General features: G+C 40.7%; 1 protein-coding gene across 13 annotated transcripts in view; it reads left to right on the top strand.

Moving 5' to 3' along the window:
- TAFA5 (TAFA chemokine like family member 5) overlaps positions 1-17,144 on the top strand; it is a gene marked incomplete at its 3' end in the record, with an annotated part of 615,005 nt that overhangs the window by 519,283 nt on the left and 78,578 nt on the right. Inside the window, exon 5 of one of the 13 annotated variants that reach the window (XR_014709330.1) lies at positions 12,350-12,366. The exons of the other annotated variants lie outside the window; for them this stretch is intronic. Of the gene's footprint in view, positions 1-12,349; positions 12,367-17,144 lie in introns of those variants that run through there. 13 annotated transcript variants of the gene reach the window in all.

The following is a 17,144-nucleotide window of genomic DNA, read 5'->3' as shown; positions in this document are numbered from 1 at the left end:
ACAGAAATTCTGAAGTCGGGCAATCTTCATCCATCTCCAGCCACACAATAATGATGCCGGCGACGTATCCAAACTAAAATCTTTTATCATTTGAAAGAGAAGTTTACCTTTATCCTCTTTTGTTTGCATGCATGTTTGTTGGACGTTTTCTTCCAACAATCCTTCAAAGTCTGGCTCTTAATCAGTGCCACTGCTGGAGTTTTCCAAGTCTGAGCTGTCTTTGACAGAAAAGGCATCACCGAGAGCCTTCATCCAGCAGTTTTCAATGGACTTTTGTTTTACTCCGTCCGAAGCTTTTTTAACTAAATAACTAATTTCCTTCATGTTTAACTGTTTCAGGAATTCGGAAATGCCTGAAGATGTGCATGACATGATTGCCGAAATCAGCTCCAATCTATAATTGGTTTTAAAATTCTGAATAATGCCCTGGTCTAAAGGTTGCATTTTTGATGTTGTGTTGAATGGTAGGTATAGCACTTGAATTTTTCCATTGCTTGATACCAGTGATTCAGCTGGATGATGGGCTGGACAATTGTCAAGTAGCAAAAGTGCTTTGGCTTCGAGTTTCTTCGACCACAGATGCTTACAAACAGCTGGAACAAAGCTGTTGTGGAACCAGTTGTTGAAAATGTCTTGTCATCCAAGCATTTTTGCTGTTACCATATATTACTGGCAGTTTGGCTCTATTGAGGTGATTAAAGCAGTGAGGGTTATGAAAGCAGCCAACGAGAAGAGAAGCAAGCTTATGGCTGCCCGTCTTATTACTACAAAAAAGAAGAGTTACACAATGTTTTATCTTTTTAAATCCAGCTGTTTTCTGTGTCTCATAATTAAAGGCTAAAGGCTTCTCAGGTAGCAGTTTTGCAAATAAAGCTGTTTCATCACAATTATAAAGTTGTTCTTCGTGGTAGTCTTCATTTTGTAAAATAGATTTTAACTCGGTGGGAAACGTGTTTGCGGCTGATTCATCGGCTGATCGGCTTTCTTCAGAAATTGACACCTGCGCTATGCCATGACGCTTTTTAAAATGACTTATAAACCCCTTGCTGGCTTGGAATTATTCATCCCCCATTAAATTTCCAATTTTTGTCGCTTGGGTTTGAAGAATTAGCCCACTTAGCAGCATTCCTTTCAGCCTTTCCTGAGCAAACCATGTGCGCATGGCTTTGTCTATTGTGTGTTTTGCTGAATACTGCACACGTTTTCACTTAAGCCCCACAGCAGAATCAATATTTTGTACAAAGCCATTCAGTTTACATTAGTTTTTTAGCCATCCTCAGAGAGTAGATTCGGCAATCCCAATATCTTTTGAAACTTTGGCCTGGGTTTCTCCACTATTTACTCGATCTATTGCAGCTAGCTTTTCTTCTACAGTGTAGGAACACTGACGCTTGCCCTCTGCCATTATACAGTATTAGGCCTATGGTTAAAATTTTCTAATGTAGTATATATATTACTATATAACTACTATATATTATCTATCTCTCTAGCGTGACAATGACTAAGCATGAGTGATACGTCTTTACCAATATCAGTAAAGACGTACAACACGTTTCCGCTCTGCACTTCCTGTTGATTTCTATGTCAGTGAGTTAGTGAGCAAATCTGTAGCGCTACATAGCAAGTTCCTGTTAACGAGTTTCACTTGTCAAATAGGTAGCACTGGAAGGCATGGCGCTACCATGCGTTAAGCGGATCCGTGCGTAAACGGGTCTGTACTGTACTTGTCCACGAATTTATATGTAGGAAATTAAAGTCTCCCATAATCACAGAATTCCCAGTAATATTTATTTCATTAAAAATATTAGAGGTCTCTGTCCGTATCCTGACTGAATCCTCGGGGTCTGTAGCATACCCGAAGCACTACCTCAGTGGTAGTGGTAACTATCTGTTACCTTCTTTCCCAAAGTGATTTTTGACCGAAAAAAATTGAAGTGATGGAATGGATAAAACCTCATCATTAATACACAATGCTACTCCACCACCTTTACCTTTATTTCTGGCTTTTCTTGAACAGCACATACCCTTCAATACCTGTACTCCAGTCATGACTACCATTCCACCATGTTTCTATTATTCCTATAACATCTGATTTCACTTCCTGCACCAGGTCTAGTTCCTCCATTTTGTTATCCAGGCTCCTTGCACTGGTGTACAGGCATCTTACATGTTTCTGCTTGGATTCAACCAGATTCCTTGCCCAATTAGGTTCACTCATTCTACTGCCAGTATCACCTACCTGACTGTTAATGTGATTGCATTGGCACTCTTTCTTCTTGTGGTCCATTCTCCTTCCCTCTATTATTCTTTTCTCCATTGCTGTTTCCTCTCTTACTTGATTTTCAATATTGAAATCAGGCATGGAGATTACATGAGCATCTCACAGCTGTCTCCACCAAATCATCCTCTTGAGATACTTGTGGAATAGAAAAATGTTATCATATCATATTAATTTTATCACATGATATGACTACATCATCTATTTTTCCAAATCCAGAACAGAAATATTTATTGAACACTTCTGCTTTTTCTGCATTATTATTGCTAGTTCTACCATTTCCATCTAGTAACGGACCAATAGCATTGTTGTTGTTGTTTTTCTTCCTGTTCTTAAAAAACTCTTAATTGTCCTCTGACTCTGCTGGCAGTAGATTTTGCCTTGTCTTTCTTTGCTTCCCTTATCAATTTTCTAAAATGTTTAACTTCTGATTTATATTCATTACTATCAACTTCCTCTTTCTTCCACTTGTTATATATTATTTTTATAGCTACCTTCATTCGCCCTCTAAACTAGGTCATTTTTTTAACCTGTATTGCCTCCTTCATCAGCTGTGGGATTGTGGCTTTTTAGGCATCTAGTAAAGTGTTCTTAAACAATTCCTAATTATCATTCACATTTTTCTGATTAATTTTTTTACTCCCAGCTGATCAGGTTCATAATTGTTTTCAACTTTGTGAAATTGGCTCTTTCATAGCACCAAGTGTGTGTGTGTGTGTGTTTATATATACATATCACTGATCTGGTCTTTATTCTGTTTGCACATTATAAATCTTATCAAATCACGATTACCTGTACCTAAGTTACCATTAATTTTTAGTTGTATGATCAGTTCCTCTTTATTTGACAAAATGAGGTCTACTTGTTGGTTGGAGCACTTTTTGAGTTAGGAAATTGTCATATATAACATTTACAAATCCCAAGGATGTTTTAGTACTGGCAGCTTGAGACTCTCAGCATGTTACTTAAATGAAATCCCCCATAATCACACACTTCTCCCCCTGCCCCTTCATATTATACATAGGTATGTAAGGAAACAGTCATCCTGTTCCCTACTGTGATTTGTTTATCTGTAGCAGACCCCAAGTAATGCCCCATCAGATGCTTTATCAGTTAAGACATTGATCCATAAACATTCAAGTTCATTTTCTTGCAAGTTGTCAGTGAGTCAGAAAGAGGCATTGCCATTTTTGACAACATACCACTCCCCCTCCCCTTTTGCCTACTCAATCTTTTCTGAATAGGTTATAACTATTGATTTTAATGTTCCAGTCACAGGAACCATCCCACCATTAATAACAGCTAGATCAAATTTATGCTAATAAATGAGCAATTACAATTCCTTTTGTTTGTTACACCAGTGCTAGGAGCCTGGGTATAGGCATTTAAATTATTTATTCTCTTCATGTCGTTGGTTCCTTGATTAATTCTGTTCTTGTGCTGAATGCTCATATCTTCCCTCTTTTAACCCATCCCTTTAGAATAGTCAGGAGGGCATTAAACTAATAACAAGTCAGTTTGTTCCCAAGAAGACTGGTCCCCCTTCTACTGAGATGAAGGCTATTCAAATCATACAACCCTCTCTCCCCATAGAAGGTGGATCAATGGTCTACAAAACCATGTTCCTAACCAGTAGTTAACCACCTACCTAACCAGTAGTTCACTTTCAGAATTTTCTGCCTTCTCTCTCTCTCGCTCTTTTTTTTTTTTGGCTCATGGGACAAGAAGGATCTCCATGAAGATTGCTTGGACGTTCTTCTTCAGCACATTTCTGAGTTCTCCAAAGTCATCGGCTATCTGAGATAGCCTGTGATACAGTGTTATTAGTGCCAGTACGAACTATCACCAGTGGATCCATTGCATCCACTTCAAATGTCTATCTAATTTTAGTCTGATGTCTTGTGTCTTGACTCCAGAAACACAGCACACCATCCTGTTGTCTGCCTGAATCTTTCAGAATGTTCTTTCAGTTCTTCTGTTTATTGAATCTCAGCAAAGATCATATATCTTTCTTGGATTACTGGAGAACTCTTTGTGGACAAGCTTGATTTTTTTGCTGGCTGGGCCAAGCTGCCATCCACAAGTATGTCCTGTATCCCTCTCTGTTCCTGTGGACCAGCTGTATCTATATTCCACACTTTTCACATTGAGGACCTAGGTATCGGTTGGAAACTTCTAGCTGTGTGCAATTCCTCTCCTGCCTCTTTTCTCTGGTGGCCATAGCCTGCCTGTCCTTGTCTATCTCCAGCTGAGTAGAATGCCACTGTGACCTCCTGCCTCTGGTGGTTACAAACTTCCAGGCCTCCTCTCTGACTGCCTTTCTCTCCGACTCCTTGATGACCAGCTTCTTCCTTCCTGGAATGTGGAGTACTGATGTTTCCTGAATCTGACTATTTAGGAACTCATCAGTTCCTCTAATTCTCAGTGTCAGCTTTACTTGCCCCTCCAATGAAAGAATCTTCTGCTCCAGCACAGCAACCAACTTGCATTTCATGCACATGAAATCCCTTCAGTCTTCAGGCAGGAAAGAGAACTTGGCACACCAATTGCAGGTCACCACCACTGTTCCATCCCTGGCCATCTTGAAATTCCATGTGAAGCTGAACCTGGAAGGAAAGCCTCTCATACTGCCTCTCTGAACTCCCTCTCAAACCTTACTGTTAGCTGCCTCTGTTGTGGCTCTCTTGTCGCCTTGCAAGTCAGTGGAAGTTAGGTACCTAACTGCCATTTGTACCTTTGAAAATCTCCCTCAATATATTAATTAATTATTTGGAATAGGGTTGGGATAGTTAGCAACTTTATTTCTGCCCTTATGTTTTCTCTTCTCCGAGAGGATCAAAAATGGTAATATCAGGTGATACTGATCTGCCCCAGGTGTTCTCTGTTGAGGGGAATTATACAGTTCTTTTCTTCTGCCCCACCTGTTCAATGTGCCTAGGAAGCCACTTGGGTGGATGGCAAGACAGTTTGGCTTGCAACATAACAATTTTGTTGGTTGAATCTCAGGTTTGTACCTCTTTCATGAAATTCAGCTGGCCAGTCCCATTATCTGGCTGAGAACGGAGCTTGGAAGAGAGGCAGCTGGTTTAAGGCTCATTCTAAATAACACTAAGGTGATGGTGGTGGGATAGGGTAATCAGCTTAAGAGAATAACAGAAATAGAATCTATCCCTTCAACTGTGGGGCCATTTCCCCCTTTGTTTATGGAGCACTCCTAGATTGTGGAATTGTTAGGCCTCGGACTTGGACTGCTGCTGGATGTCCATATAACTGTTGCAGCCAAGAGTTCTTTTTCCTTCATGTGCACTTATCACGTAGGTTGCAAATTTTCCTGTTGGATACAGACTTTACAATAATTATCCATGACTTTCCCACTCTCATATTGAAATACTTCAATGTACTCTACCTGGGGGCCTGAAAAGCCCATGTCTTAGGCTATGGCTGAGGAACATACAGTGCAGTTCTGGAGCAGGGGGCCTCTTGCTCCCTAATTTTGGTCCAGTTGTGTGCTGGGCCCATCCCTTAGCTAAGTTACATTAGCCTAAGTGTTGCTTATGAATACCTAGTTTATTAAGTATACAATTTATAATTTCATATTACACTTCTGAACCTTTCTGTAATTTCTGGGAAAGAACTTTTACTCTTGGGATTGTCAACAAACTGATCCCAAAGATGGCCTAGCTAAATTTGTACAGACTTGTATTCCCACTGCTGGATATTGACATCATTAGAGAGAATGGGGATACTTGGGTATCACATAAAGCATAAAGAAACTCCCTTGGAAAGAAGGACATGATACAAAACTTCTCAAAGAGCGAGAGGTTGGTATGTTGAAAGACAGACAGCATGCTGCTATGGTGAGAGACTTCCTTGGAAAAACATCCTTGAGACCTGGCTGGGATTGTAGCCCTGAGTTGAACAGCTGAGAGATAATTTGGCTAAGGACGCCTAGAATGAAGAGAGACAGCTTTTGAGCAATGAGTCACACACAAAAATGTAACCTTAAAGCGAAATGGAAGCAGGAATAATGAATCAGTCAGAAAACCCTGTCACCTATGGATTGTAGTTTCCTCAGGAAGTCAGTGGTGTCTCAAAGATAGCTAGGAGTGCTGGTAGCATAGGACCTGAGGAGGGAGTCTACATAGCCAGACAATCCTGCTGCCAGGATGCCAATGCCTGAGATGATGTTCTTTCAGCCGAAACAACAGACTGGACTTCTACATTGAGTGCTTCCGCTGATGTGCACGGGCTGAAATTGTGGAAAAACAGCATCACTTGCCCCATGACCTCAGCCGTGCAGAACACAATGCCATCCACTGCCTCAGAAACAACTCTGACATCATAATCAAAAAGGTTGACAAAGGAGGTGCTGTCATCATCATGAATAGGTCGGAATATGAACAAGAGGCTGCTAGGCAGCTCTCCAACACCACATCTACAAGCCATTACCCTATGATCCCACTGAGGGTTACCAAAAGAAACTACACCATCTGCTCAAGAAACTCCCTGAAAAAGCACAAGAGCAAATCCACACAGACACACCCCTAGAACCCCAAGCAGGGGTATTCTATCTGCTACCCAAGATCCATAAACCTGGGAATCCTGGATGCCCCATCATCTCAGGCATTAGCACCCTGACAGCAGGATTGTCTGGCTATGTAGACTCCCTCCTCAGGCCCTATGCTACCAGCACTCCTAGCTATCTTCAAGACACCACTGACTTCCTGAGGAAACTACAATCCATCAATGATCTTCCTGAAAACACCATCCTAGCCACTATGGATGTAGAAGCCCTTTACACCAACATTTCACACAAAGATGGACTACAAGCCGTCAGGAACAGTATCCCCGATAATGTCACGGCAAACCTGATGGCTGAACTTTGTGACTTTGTCCTCACCCATAACTATTTCACATTTGGGGACAATGTATACCTTCAAAACAGCGGCACTGCTATGGGTACCTGCATGGCCCCACAGTATGCCAACATTTTTATGGCTGACTTAGAACAACACATCCTCAATCGCCAAGCTCTACAATACAACCGCATTTGCTCCAACCCCTCAGACAGAGACAAACACCTACAAGATCTCTATCAAGCATTCTTACAACTACAATATCCACCTGCGGAAGTGAAGAAACAGATTGACAAAGACAGAAGAATACCAGAAGTTACCTACTACAGCACAGGCCTAACAAAGGAAATAACAGAACGCCACTAGCCATCACCTTCAGCCCCCAACCTATCCTCTCCAACACATCATCAAGGATCTACAACCTATCCTGAAGGACGACCCATCACTCTCACAGATCTTGGGAGACAGGCCAGTATGTCCATAAAAATAAAATGAAGTGCTGTAAGAGATATACTATGAGAAAGAGTCAACACAGCTCACAAATTCTTTCAAAGTATGTTATTTGGAAGTGGTTTAATACCGGCGCAACATGATAACTAGTAACTTATATTTCTGCATTCTCTATTACACCATCTCTGAGTGGCTGTGATCTGTATAGCAATCCCTTATAAAAAATAGTATACAGAGGGGGAGGGGGAAATGAGAAAGAATGAAAAAGATGAGTTGTAGATCATAAGAGCAGAAAATACTAACAAAACCAGTAGTACAGGACTAGTAAAGTCCAGGTTTGCAGAGCCATTTGAGTCTAGTTGTCTCAGATCCTCAGGGGGATCTGTACATGGATTTTATCACACATTGGCTTGGCAGATGGGTATCCATAGCATTGTATCACCAATCCTGATCCTTGAAGAGAGCCCTCCATGCAGTTTGACAACAGGTAGTTGGACAAGGGAGTAAATGGTAAGAGGAGGTCAAAATGTATTCCTGCTACACTGACCCTGAACTTCCATTGAGAATCTGTTGAAAAAAATCTCACATTACAATTACATTTCTGTGCCCTCTGCCATGTACATACTTCGTGTAGAGTTCCAGGCATAGTTTGTGGTGGAGTGAACTCCAGTGAAGCTTCAGTTCTGGCCCTGCACCAGTTCCTGGCAGTGGTGTGGAGGTTAGGGAGCATCTGTGGTGATGGCCATAGTTTCACATGGAACACCAGAGATCTGTGGATCCTGGGGGGGCAAGAACCCTTTTTTCATTTTGTGAGATACCAAACTCCACCTCACAAAGGAATTAATTGGAGAAAACTGCACACACAGCTTTTCAGAGATTTCCTCCTAGAACCACACTCCATTGTTTGTTTGTTTTTCCACATAAAGGCAACGAGGCCCATTATTTCATTTTTATTTCTTATTAATTGCTGTCTTTATAGCACCAACAGTGTGCTAGACATAGCGAAAGTCCCTGCCCGAAGAGCTTTGTCTACATAGAAACTTTAGTCTGTAGTCTTTTGAAAAAGCATGTAGGGAAAACCAAATAGCTGTCCTACATTCAAAGGCTTCTTCAGCCCAGGACGTCACCACAACCCTTCTGTGTGTTTTGATTCCTAGAGGTGATGGGAAGTTCAGTTGTCTAGTATGCCTTAAGAGCGTATGTTTAAATTCTCTTGGACAAGTAGTGTATTTTGCTGGGCCCTTCATATAGAAAGCACATTGGTTCTAACTGCCAAAATTCTGTGTAGGTAGAAGGTTAGAAGCCAATAGAAATCAAGCTGGTGTCATTTTCTATCCAAATCAGATTGGGGAAAGGGACAGAAAGTAGAAACCCAGAAACATTAATTCATCCCCTTTAGAAACTAGGCTGACAGCACTAGGGCTTTGGAGCCTGGGTAAAGGCAATGTCCCTGGAGAAAGAGGCTCTTGCTTTGTGGTAGAGGTGAACTGGTCTTTTCACTGACTTAACGCTCAATGTGTCCATGCAGAGACATGATTTAGATTTTATAAGAAGATGCTAAGAAAGGAGCAGTTATCTTGATGAGCTCCCCAGGCTGAGATCCTGGCATCATGTGTTAGTATTCTTGCTCTGGCTCTCCTAGATCTTCTCCCCTGTGCCTGTTGACACCCTGAACCAACTATTGTAGGGAGTTGCTCACCTTTCTGGGAGACTGATTTATCTTTGTAAGTTCTCTAGAAACTGAGCCCCTGTTACGGTAAAAGGGGCTTGAAGAATGCAGGAGATGCATGGAATAGATTCCAGACAAGAAACCAAAAGGCCAAAGAGACTCAAATCTTTCTTAAGGGAAGAAATCTCTTCTATTTATGTTTGCTGTCTGCGAACATGCATACTTTCCCCTGGCTGTATTGAAGTTTTATTGAAGCCATCATTACCTTGCCTTGTGATAAGAGAACTGTCTAAGTTGTTGATCACATCTCAATTGCTGAAATATGCTTTGGACAGCTTGTATGGCTACTAATGCCGCTGGACATGAAAAGCCCAAATTAATCAGACATATGAGGGTTCTGTTGCCTCCATCATCTTGATAAAAGTCCTTGGTGAAGTAGGAACCCAAGAGCATAGTTGGTGACATTCAGTGATTAGAATAATTAAACAGTCGTCCCTGGACATGCATCAATGTAGGGAACTCACATGGATTTATCTATGTGAAGAATGACAATCCATTTTGAAAAAAGAAAAGGAGTACTTGTGGCACCTTAGAGACTAACCAATTTATTAGAGCATAAGCTTTCGTGAGCTACAGCTCACTTCCTCAGATGCATATCGTGGAAACTGCAGCAGGCTTTATATATACACAGAGAATATGAAACAATACCTCCTCCCACCCCACTGTCCTGCTGGTAATAGCTTATCTAAAGTGATCATCAGGTGGGCCATTTCCAGCACAAATCCAGGTTTTCTCACCCTCCACCCCCCCACACACAAATTCACTCTCCTGCTGGTGATAGCCCATCCAAAGTGACAACTCTTTACACAATGTGCATGACTGACAAAGTTGTCACTTTGGATGGGCTATCACCAGCAGGAGAGTGAATTTGTGTGTGGGGGGGTGGAGGGTGAGAAAACCTGGATTTGTGCTGGAAATGGCCCACCTGATGATCACTTTAGATAAGCTATTACCAGCAGGACAGTGGGGTGGGAGGAGGTATTGTTTCATATTCTCTGTGTATATATAAAGCCTGCTGCAGTTTCCACGATATGCATCTGAGGAAGTGAGCTGTAGCTCACGAAAGCTTATGCTCTAATAAATTGGTTAGTCTCTCTAAGGTGCCACAAGTATTCCTTTTCTTTTTGCGAATACAGACTAACACGGCTGTTACTCTAAAATCCATTTTGAAATACCACATACACATTTCCTCTATGTCCCTAAAAAAAAATGGATGAGACACTTGAGACATTATTTGAAACTTTGTCTTCTAGAGAAGGAAGTTCTTGATTATCAAGGATTAGCAGTCTTTTTGGCTTTTTCTTGAAGATAATTGTTCAGACTGTCCCAGAATAAGAAGAGTTGAGTAATGAGCTATGCTTTCAGAGAGACCTGAGGACCAGACTGTTAGCCTGTGGGTCACTGTGATTTATAGCCCTCATCCATTTCCTTTTTTTTAGGGTCCTAAAACAGTAAGGGGATTGAAAATCCTCACACTTTCAGGACCAATGAAATCTTTGCTAGATGGCAACATGTTACTGAAATGTCCCAATAAAAGAAAGCTGAATACGTTTATAATGGTAAATGGAATGGAAATGTACAAATGCTGCACTTGGAGGTTCTGTCAGAGTGAGAACTGCTGACTCCATAGTGACCAGCTTTAGAGCAACTGCAATGACAGTGCTACAGTAATGGAGGGCACATTAGCTATGGCCTGAAGAAGAGCTATCACATAAAAGCCTTGTGCAAAGCTACAGGCAGTTAAGGCAGGACTACAGAGACAAAGGCCTAAACAGAACTCTGAGCCACTGAAAGACTGTCTGCCAGACTGGCTATTAGCACTTGCTTGGGTGGGTGTGATGTGGAATGTCCACCTGATTTTCTTGTTTTGTCAAAACTGGCTTACTAAGCAAGATGGTAACTGAAGTTCCTAGCTACTCTGTTGCTGACCCCTTCGAGTGGACAAATCGCTTTTGGCACAGTTGAAGCATATGGGCCCCACTATTATTGGAAGCCTTCAAATGGATAAGTATTTGCCCTTATTTCTTATTTAGTTTGGTATGGAATGGTGTGTGAGGGGTATCTTTTCTTGTCCTAAATGCCAACAGGAATGGCTGTAACTATCTTTACTGAAAAGCAGAAAAACATCTGGGGCAAAGGACATCATTAAGAGAGGAGACTATATGAAGAGGCAAAACAAGTCTTAATTGATGATAGGTTACTGCTGCAGCAAGTCTATGAAGAGAGAGTGAACAGCAACTTTGACTTGACTTAGAGAGGGTGTCAAGAATTATGTGCCTCTAAAACTTCTCAAAGTAAGAGGGCTTATATAGTTTGGCATTTTGTTGGCTTCAACTTCTGCAAACCTAAAATGGGTCTTAGTTGTCTCCTGTAAGGGCCTTCTAATAGATACCTCTTGTTCTCTAGTTCAAATGATATCTAAGAACTCAAATCTGCTATTGTTAACTTCTGTGTGCTCTACACTCTCAGTAGGCTAAATCCTTAGGTCCTCATTCAGCCTGAGGAAGGACCTCAGTTTCTGGCGTATTCACTTTAACGGGTGTTGAGACCACTCAACACATCGTACATGTAGAGTGAAATCCTGGCTCCATTAAAGTCAATGGCAAAAATCCCAGTGTCTTCAGTGGAGCCAGGATTTCAGTCTTAGCTCTAATGACCTAAAATGGATGATTCATACATTTTATTTGTTGCACCTTCGTGGTGCAGGCAAAGTTGTAAATATAATTATAATATAATTATATTTTACCTTCTTAGTTAGCATCTTTAAAATTCACAACTGCTGTAGATTGATTTTAGATCTTCTTAATACTTCTGGAAGTTTACAATTTTGTCATATAATTTCCAAAATCATTTCTTGCATCAATCAACCAATCAAATAAACAAAAACCCTAATGTGTCATAGTAGATTTGGATTTAACATGAAAAACTGATCCACAGCAGTGATAGCTAGTTTTCTTGCAACCTTCTGAATTCCATTTTTCATAGCTTTGTTTTCTTCCAGCTTTACTATATTGTTTCTTATTTGAATTTCCACAGTATGGGTTTGGGTGATGGAAATCAGGAGACATGAAAAACCACAAGGGAGATGATTCTATATCCCTAGTTATTTATCTTGGAGCCTCCCAGACCACAGAATTACTATCTGATAGAGGTAATATGTTCTTCTGGGCATTGTGTTAGAGAAGACTTTAACTTTTTAATTTCATATTCCCCAGCTTTTCTCCTTTGAATGTTTTGTATTAGGAAATTGTAATGACATTCGGTGAATTGTTATTGAATGGGAAATAAAAGAAAACCCACTGTTTTGTTTATTGTACCAAGGAAAAAACCAAGCAGGGTGTTTTTCATTTTAACAGTGTGAATAATGCTTTTTAATCACTGCAGATGTTAGCAGATTTATGCTATGTAAATTGTGTATGTTAATGATATTCCAAAATGTTGTAATAAGTGTTTATTCTGTTACATTTTATTTATGTTTGTGGTTCGAGATGTATGGAATATACAGCAGAAAACTACGAAATCATAGTAAACCAGCCAGATTTAAATATAGTTTTCAAACTATTGAGATGCATTTTAATTAAAACAGTTGATAAATATATATTATAACTACTCTAAGGGGTTCTGGATATTTGTTTATTGATATAATTGTTTAGTAAAATGTTTCCATGTAGACAAAGTCTAAGAGAAATATTTCAGAACAAATGAGTGCATTCTTAGGACTGTGGGATTTATGCCTAATTTTAGTGGTATAAGTAGAGTACTTTTTTATCCACTGTCTCACCTTTCCCTCAACACTGATAAGGCCCCTCTAAGTAAACAGAAATAGCATTAATTGAAGAACGATTTTCTGAAAAATTATGATTTTCTGCACATTATTTTATGATGGATCATCCCTTTGATTCTCTTCCACAAACCTCATCATGATATCACAGTTAGGATACCATGTGTGAAACCCTGGTCCCAGTGAAGTCAATGGGAATGTTGCCATTGTCTTCACTGGAGCCATGATTTCACCTCATTTTAGAAAGCATCACAATCCACGTGACGTGAAAGAGGGCTAGATTTGGCATTTGTCTCTGAGTTACCTGAAAGTGTGGTACTAATATGAAAAGTGCTTGTGAAGAAATGACTCTGTGTATACAGAGTCATCTGAGCAGGCTTGTGGTTCCTGTTTATTCCATTGTATGTATGGAATAACTTATGTTCAAGATATTTATCCCCTGTATGCCTGTCTGAGACAATAAGACAACTCAAACCAGGCTAAGTCCTCCCACTTTTACTCAAACCATGCACTATTTTAGAAGTGGTTCAATCCAGTTGTAGAAATCATATAGCGCTTGCTTAATGTAAAATTCTTACTGACAAAAATTAACACATGGTCTGGTGTGAGCCCCTATCACAGGGTGCTCTACTTGCCGCTGGAGTGCCTCCATCTGGCCACATCTGGGAGTTAGCTCTGCCAGGCCAACGCACCTTCCTGTGGTTACACTCCATCACTCATTCTGGTCTCACTCTCTCACAACTCAACTGCTCCCCTCTTCATGGCTTGGCCCTCTGGTCAGGTCACTGTAGTCCTCCCTTTCCAGGGTATCAAAGTCTCTCAGGAACCACTGTCCCAGGCAGTCTTCCCATTCACTGCTCCGGAACAGTGGCTGGTAGGGGAGCCCAGGCCCACCCCCTACACTAGGATCCAGCCCAGGAATCCTACAACAAGCAGTCAAAGTCTGCACAGTCCCGAACCTTACTGCTGTGTCCCTGTGCTACTTCCTACCTGAGAGCAACTGCAGTTGCACTCTCTGCAGCCTCTAGCTGCTGTCAGCTATTGGGCTTTATACAGGCCCTTCCTGTTCCTGTCTAGCTGAGCCTCATCTCTAATTAGTCCTTGCACCCTGGCTCCTCCTCCAGGTGAAGCCTAGGCAGTTAATTGACCCTCCTGGCCACTTTACTTGAGGCTTTGTGTGAGGTGAACACCTCACACAGCCCCTCAAATGTTCCCCGCCTTGGGTGATATGCATATGTTTATCTGTATATTGTGTGTGAATTTGCTTTCTTCCTTTTTCTTTTTTCGTAATTCATTTTTATCACATGAATAGATCCATTCTGAAACTACATTCCCCACTCCATGTAGGTTATATGGGAAAACAGGCTTGTCACAAAAATAAGTATATCTCACCTTGGTCATTTGGTGAATATGGTCATGGGCTGTGCACATCCTTTTTCTGAAAGGCTTTAGAGAAAATAAGGCAAGGGGAAGCCAGCAGAACAAACGAGTTAGTTACCGTACGTTGACTGGTGCAGGCAAAGCTTATATCCCTTCTTTTAAAAAGTTTGATGCCAAAGTTAAAGCTGCCTGTGGATACTTACTGTACGAACGCTACAGCCACTTGCTCAGCAGACAACCCAGGCAGATAGTGACCTTGACAGCATTTCAGGGATAATATTTGCACAAGGATGTACTGTTCTTGAACAATTTCTTCAATGAATTAGGCACAAATAAGCTTTCTGTCAGCATCAGGCATGTATGTCTTCTCGTTTCTACTCTTTTGTCTGGAACAAAGGTGTTCTTGTGCTCAACTAAAGAAAAATCCCACGCTCCACTTACATTAGTGCTCTCTGTCCTTCTCCACTCCTCATGTATATCAGTTCCCCAAGTCCTGCTTTCACTGTTGAAGGAAGAAGTATGGGTTTTTTACTTATTTCTTTGGCATTTTTCGCAATAGCATAAAATTATCAATCAATCAAAAACACGAAAACTACAGCCTTTCTTCTTACACTGGAGGATGGTGCATAACATTTTATAATATGTGGGAATTGCCTTAAAGCACGTCATTTTGAGGGGGGATGTAGATATGAAAACTATTAGGCTGGTGGTGTAAAGGCTACTTACCTTCCCTGTTCCGTCTCCTATATTCCAAGATATTGGAATATAATCACATCATTTTTGTAGGATTCCTCTGTCAATATTCCAGATCCTAAGAGAAAGACTAGTAGTATCATAGAAATGTAGGGCTTGAAGGGACCTTGAGAAGTCATCAAGGCCAGCCCCCGGCATTGTGGCAGGACAAATAAACCTAGACCATCCATGACAGGTGTTTGTCTAATTTCTTTTTAAATGCTTCCAATAATGAAGACTCCATGACAACCCTTGCAAGCCTATTCCAGAGCTTAACTACCCTTATAGTCAGAAAGTATCTAGAGATCTGCCTTATTATTTTTTACCTTTGTGGAATAAGATTGATTTTCCTCACCTTGGCTACTCCCTGCAGAGTGAGATGCCATTTGCCACTGTATCCAAACCTGGTTACTCACCCAATCTGGTTTTACAGAGATTCACAATTTTTAGAGCATGTACAATTATGTACCCATCTCTAATTATTATTTATTCTTTTGCATTTTTGAGTGCTACTGGAATACAGTCGGGATCAGGGCTTCATAGGCATTGTTACAACATCCATCTGAATAAAAAAAACAGGCACTGTCCAATGGAGTTTACAATGTAAAGAGTCAAAAAAGACAAAAGAGGGATGGAATGCAACAAAGAACCAGAAATCAAAGTTATTCTACATTGTGGTCCTGATGTTATGCCTGTGCTTAACTTTCATATGTAGTTGAACTGATTTCATGGTAGTAAAGTTAAGTATGTGTTTGCAGGATCAGAACCCAAGTTATGAAACCAGCCTTTGCATTCTGCTATGCTATGCTCTGTATAGGAATATATTGTCCTGTAAAGTGCAATATATAGATATTTTTAATAATTACATTTCTAGCCAGTAGCAGAAGAATCTTCTCCCCCATGTTTACTTGGCAACTTGGTCAGTTTACCTTCTTTCTGGACCTGTAGCCAGTACTGCAACTGGGTAAGATTTTGTAAATATTTGCAGCAGGAATAGTGAGCCGGCCAGTAGAGTAGGGTGTATGTATATTAATACTCAGATGGCCCGCTCATTTCTCCTGCTGCAAAGAGAAATCAAATAAGCAAGGAACTGAAGCCCCCATAAGTAAATTATGGCTCTATAGTTGAGAACAGTAACCTGAGCATTTGTATTTAGCAACCCTAACTTTCAGCAAATCATCACAAACTTATTTTTCACTGCAATGTTGCAGAATTTGTACATTAAGTATAAAGAAATTTCATTTTCTAAAATATTTAGCATTCCAGTTTATCTTTCTTTCTATGTATCAAGCTGGAGTTATACTACTGACTCAGAGTTGAGTTTCTGCTTCACTAGGGTAGCACAATGGGAAAGACAATATCAGTGTTTTAGTGTATTGTAATTGTATTACTGCAGAGCACAATATTGGGGCAATTGATCATTTTTCATCTCTTCCCTTTGTGAGTTAGCTGTTGACAGGTCACCTTGCTTCATACAGAGACTGATTGATCTCTCACCACATGGAAGTGGCAGGTGCTTGTTAAACCCCCAGTGGAGCTTACTTCAATCTGCAGTGCTTTTCCCGTTTAAGCATCTTGCCCTATAGTATTTTTAAAGACTGTCTCTTGGTCTTGATGTTTAACCAGCAACAGAAATTAAATCTATGAAATATACCCAGCGTTCAATGTTTTAATTTATGCTACTTTACTATACTGTTGTGTGACCTCACGGTCTCATTCTTCCCTTTCTTTTGGGTTAGCACAGCAGGCAAAGTCGCTGGCATGAAGACACTGACACTTGCTCAATAATAACAGAATGTGTATTTATTATTAGAAGAGGGTTCAGAGGCAGCTCCCCTCCTGCTCTGGTGGTACTTCTGACTCCACCTCCCCAGGCAGGCAGCAACTCCTTCGTTTGATCTTCCTCCCAGGGTTACTCCCTGGATCACAAGTGTCCTT

The sequence above is a fragment of the Lepidochelys olivacea genome, assembly GCF_965140295.1.
Source record: "Lepidochelys olivacea isolate rLepOli2 genome assembly, chromosome: 1".
NCBI lineage: Eukaryota > Metazoa > Chordata > Testudines > Cheloniidae > Lepidochelys > Lepidochelys olivacea.
Note: the sequence above shows the minus strand (reverse complement) of the source record. Positions and strands in the feature narration are given on the sequence as shown.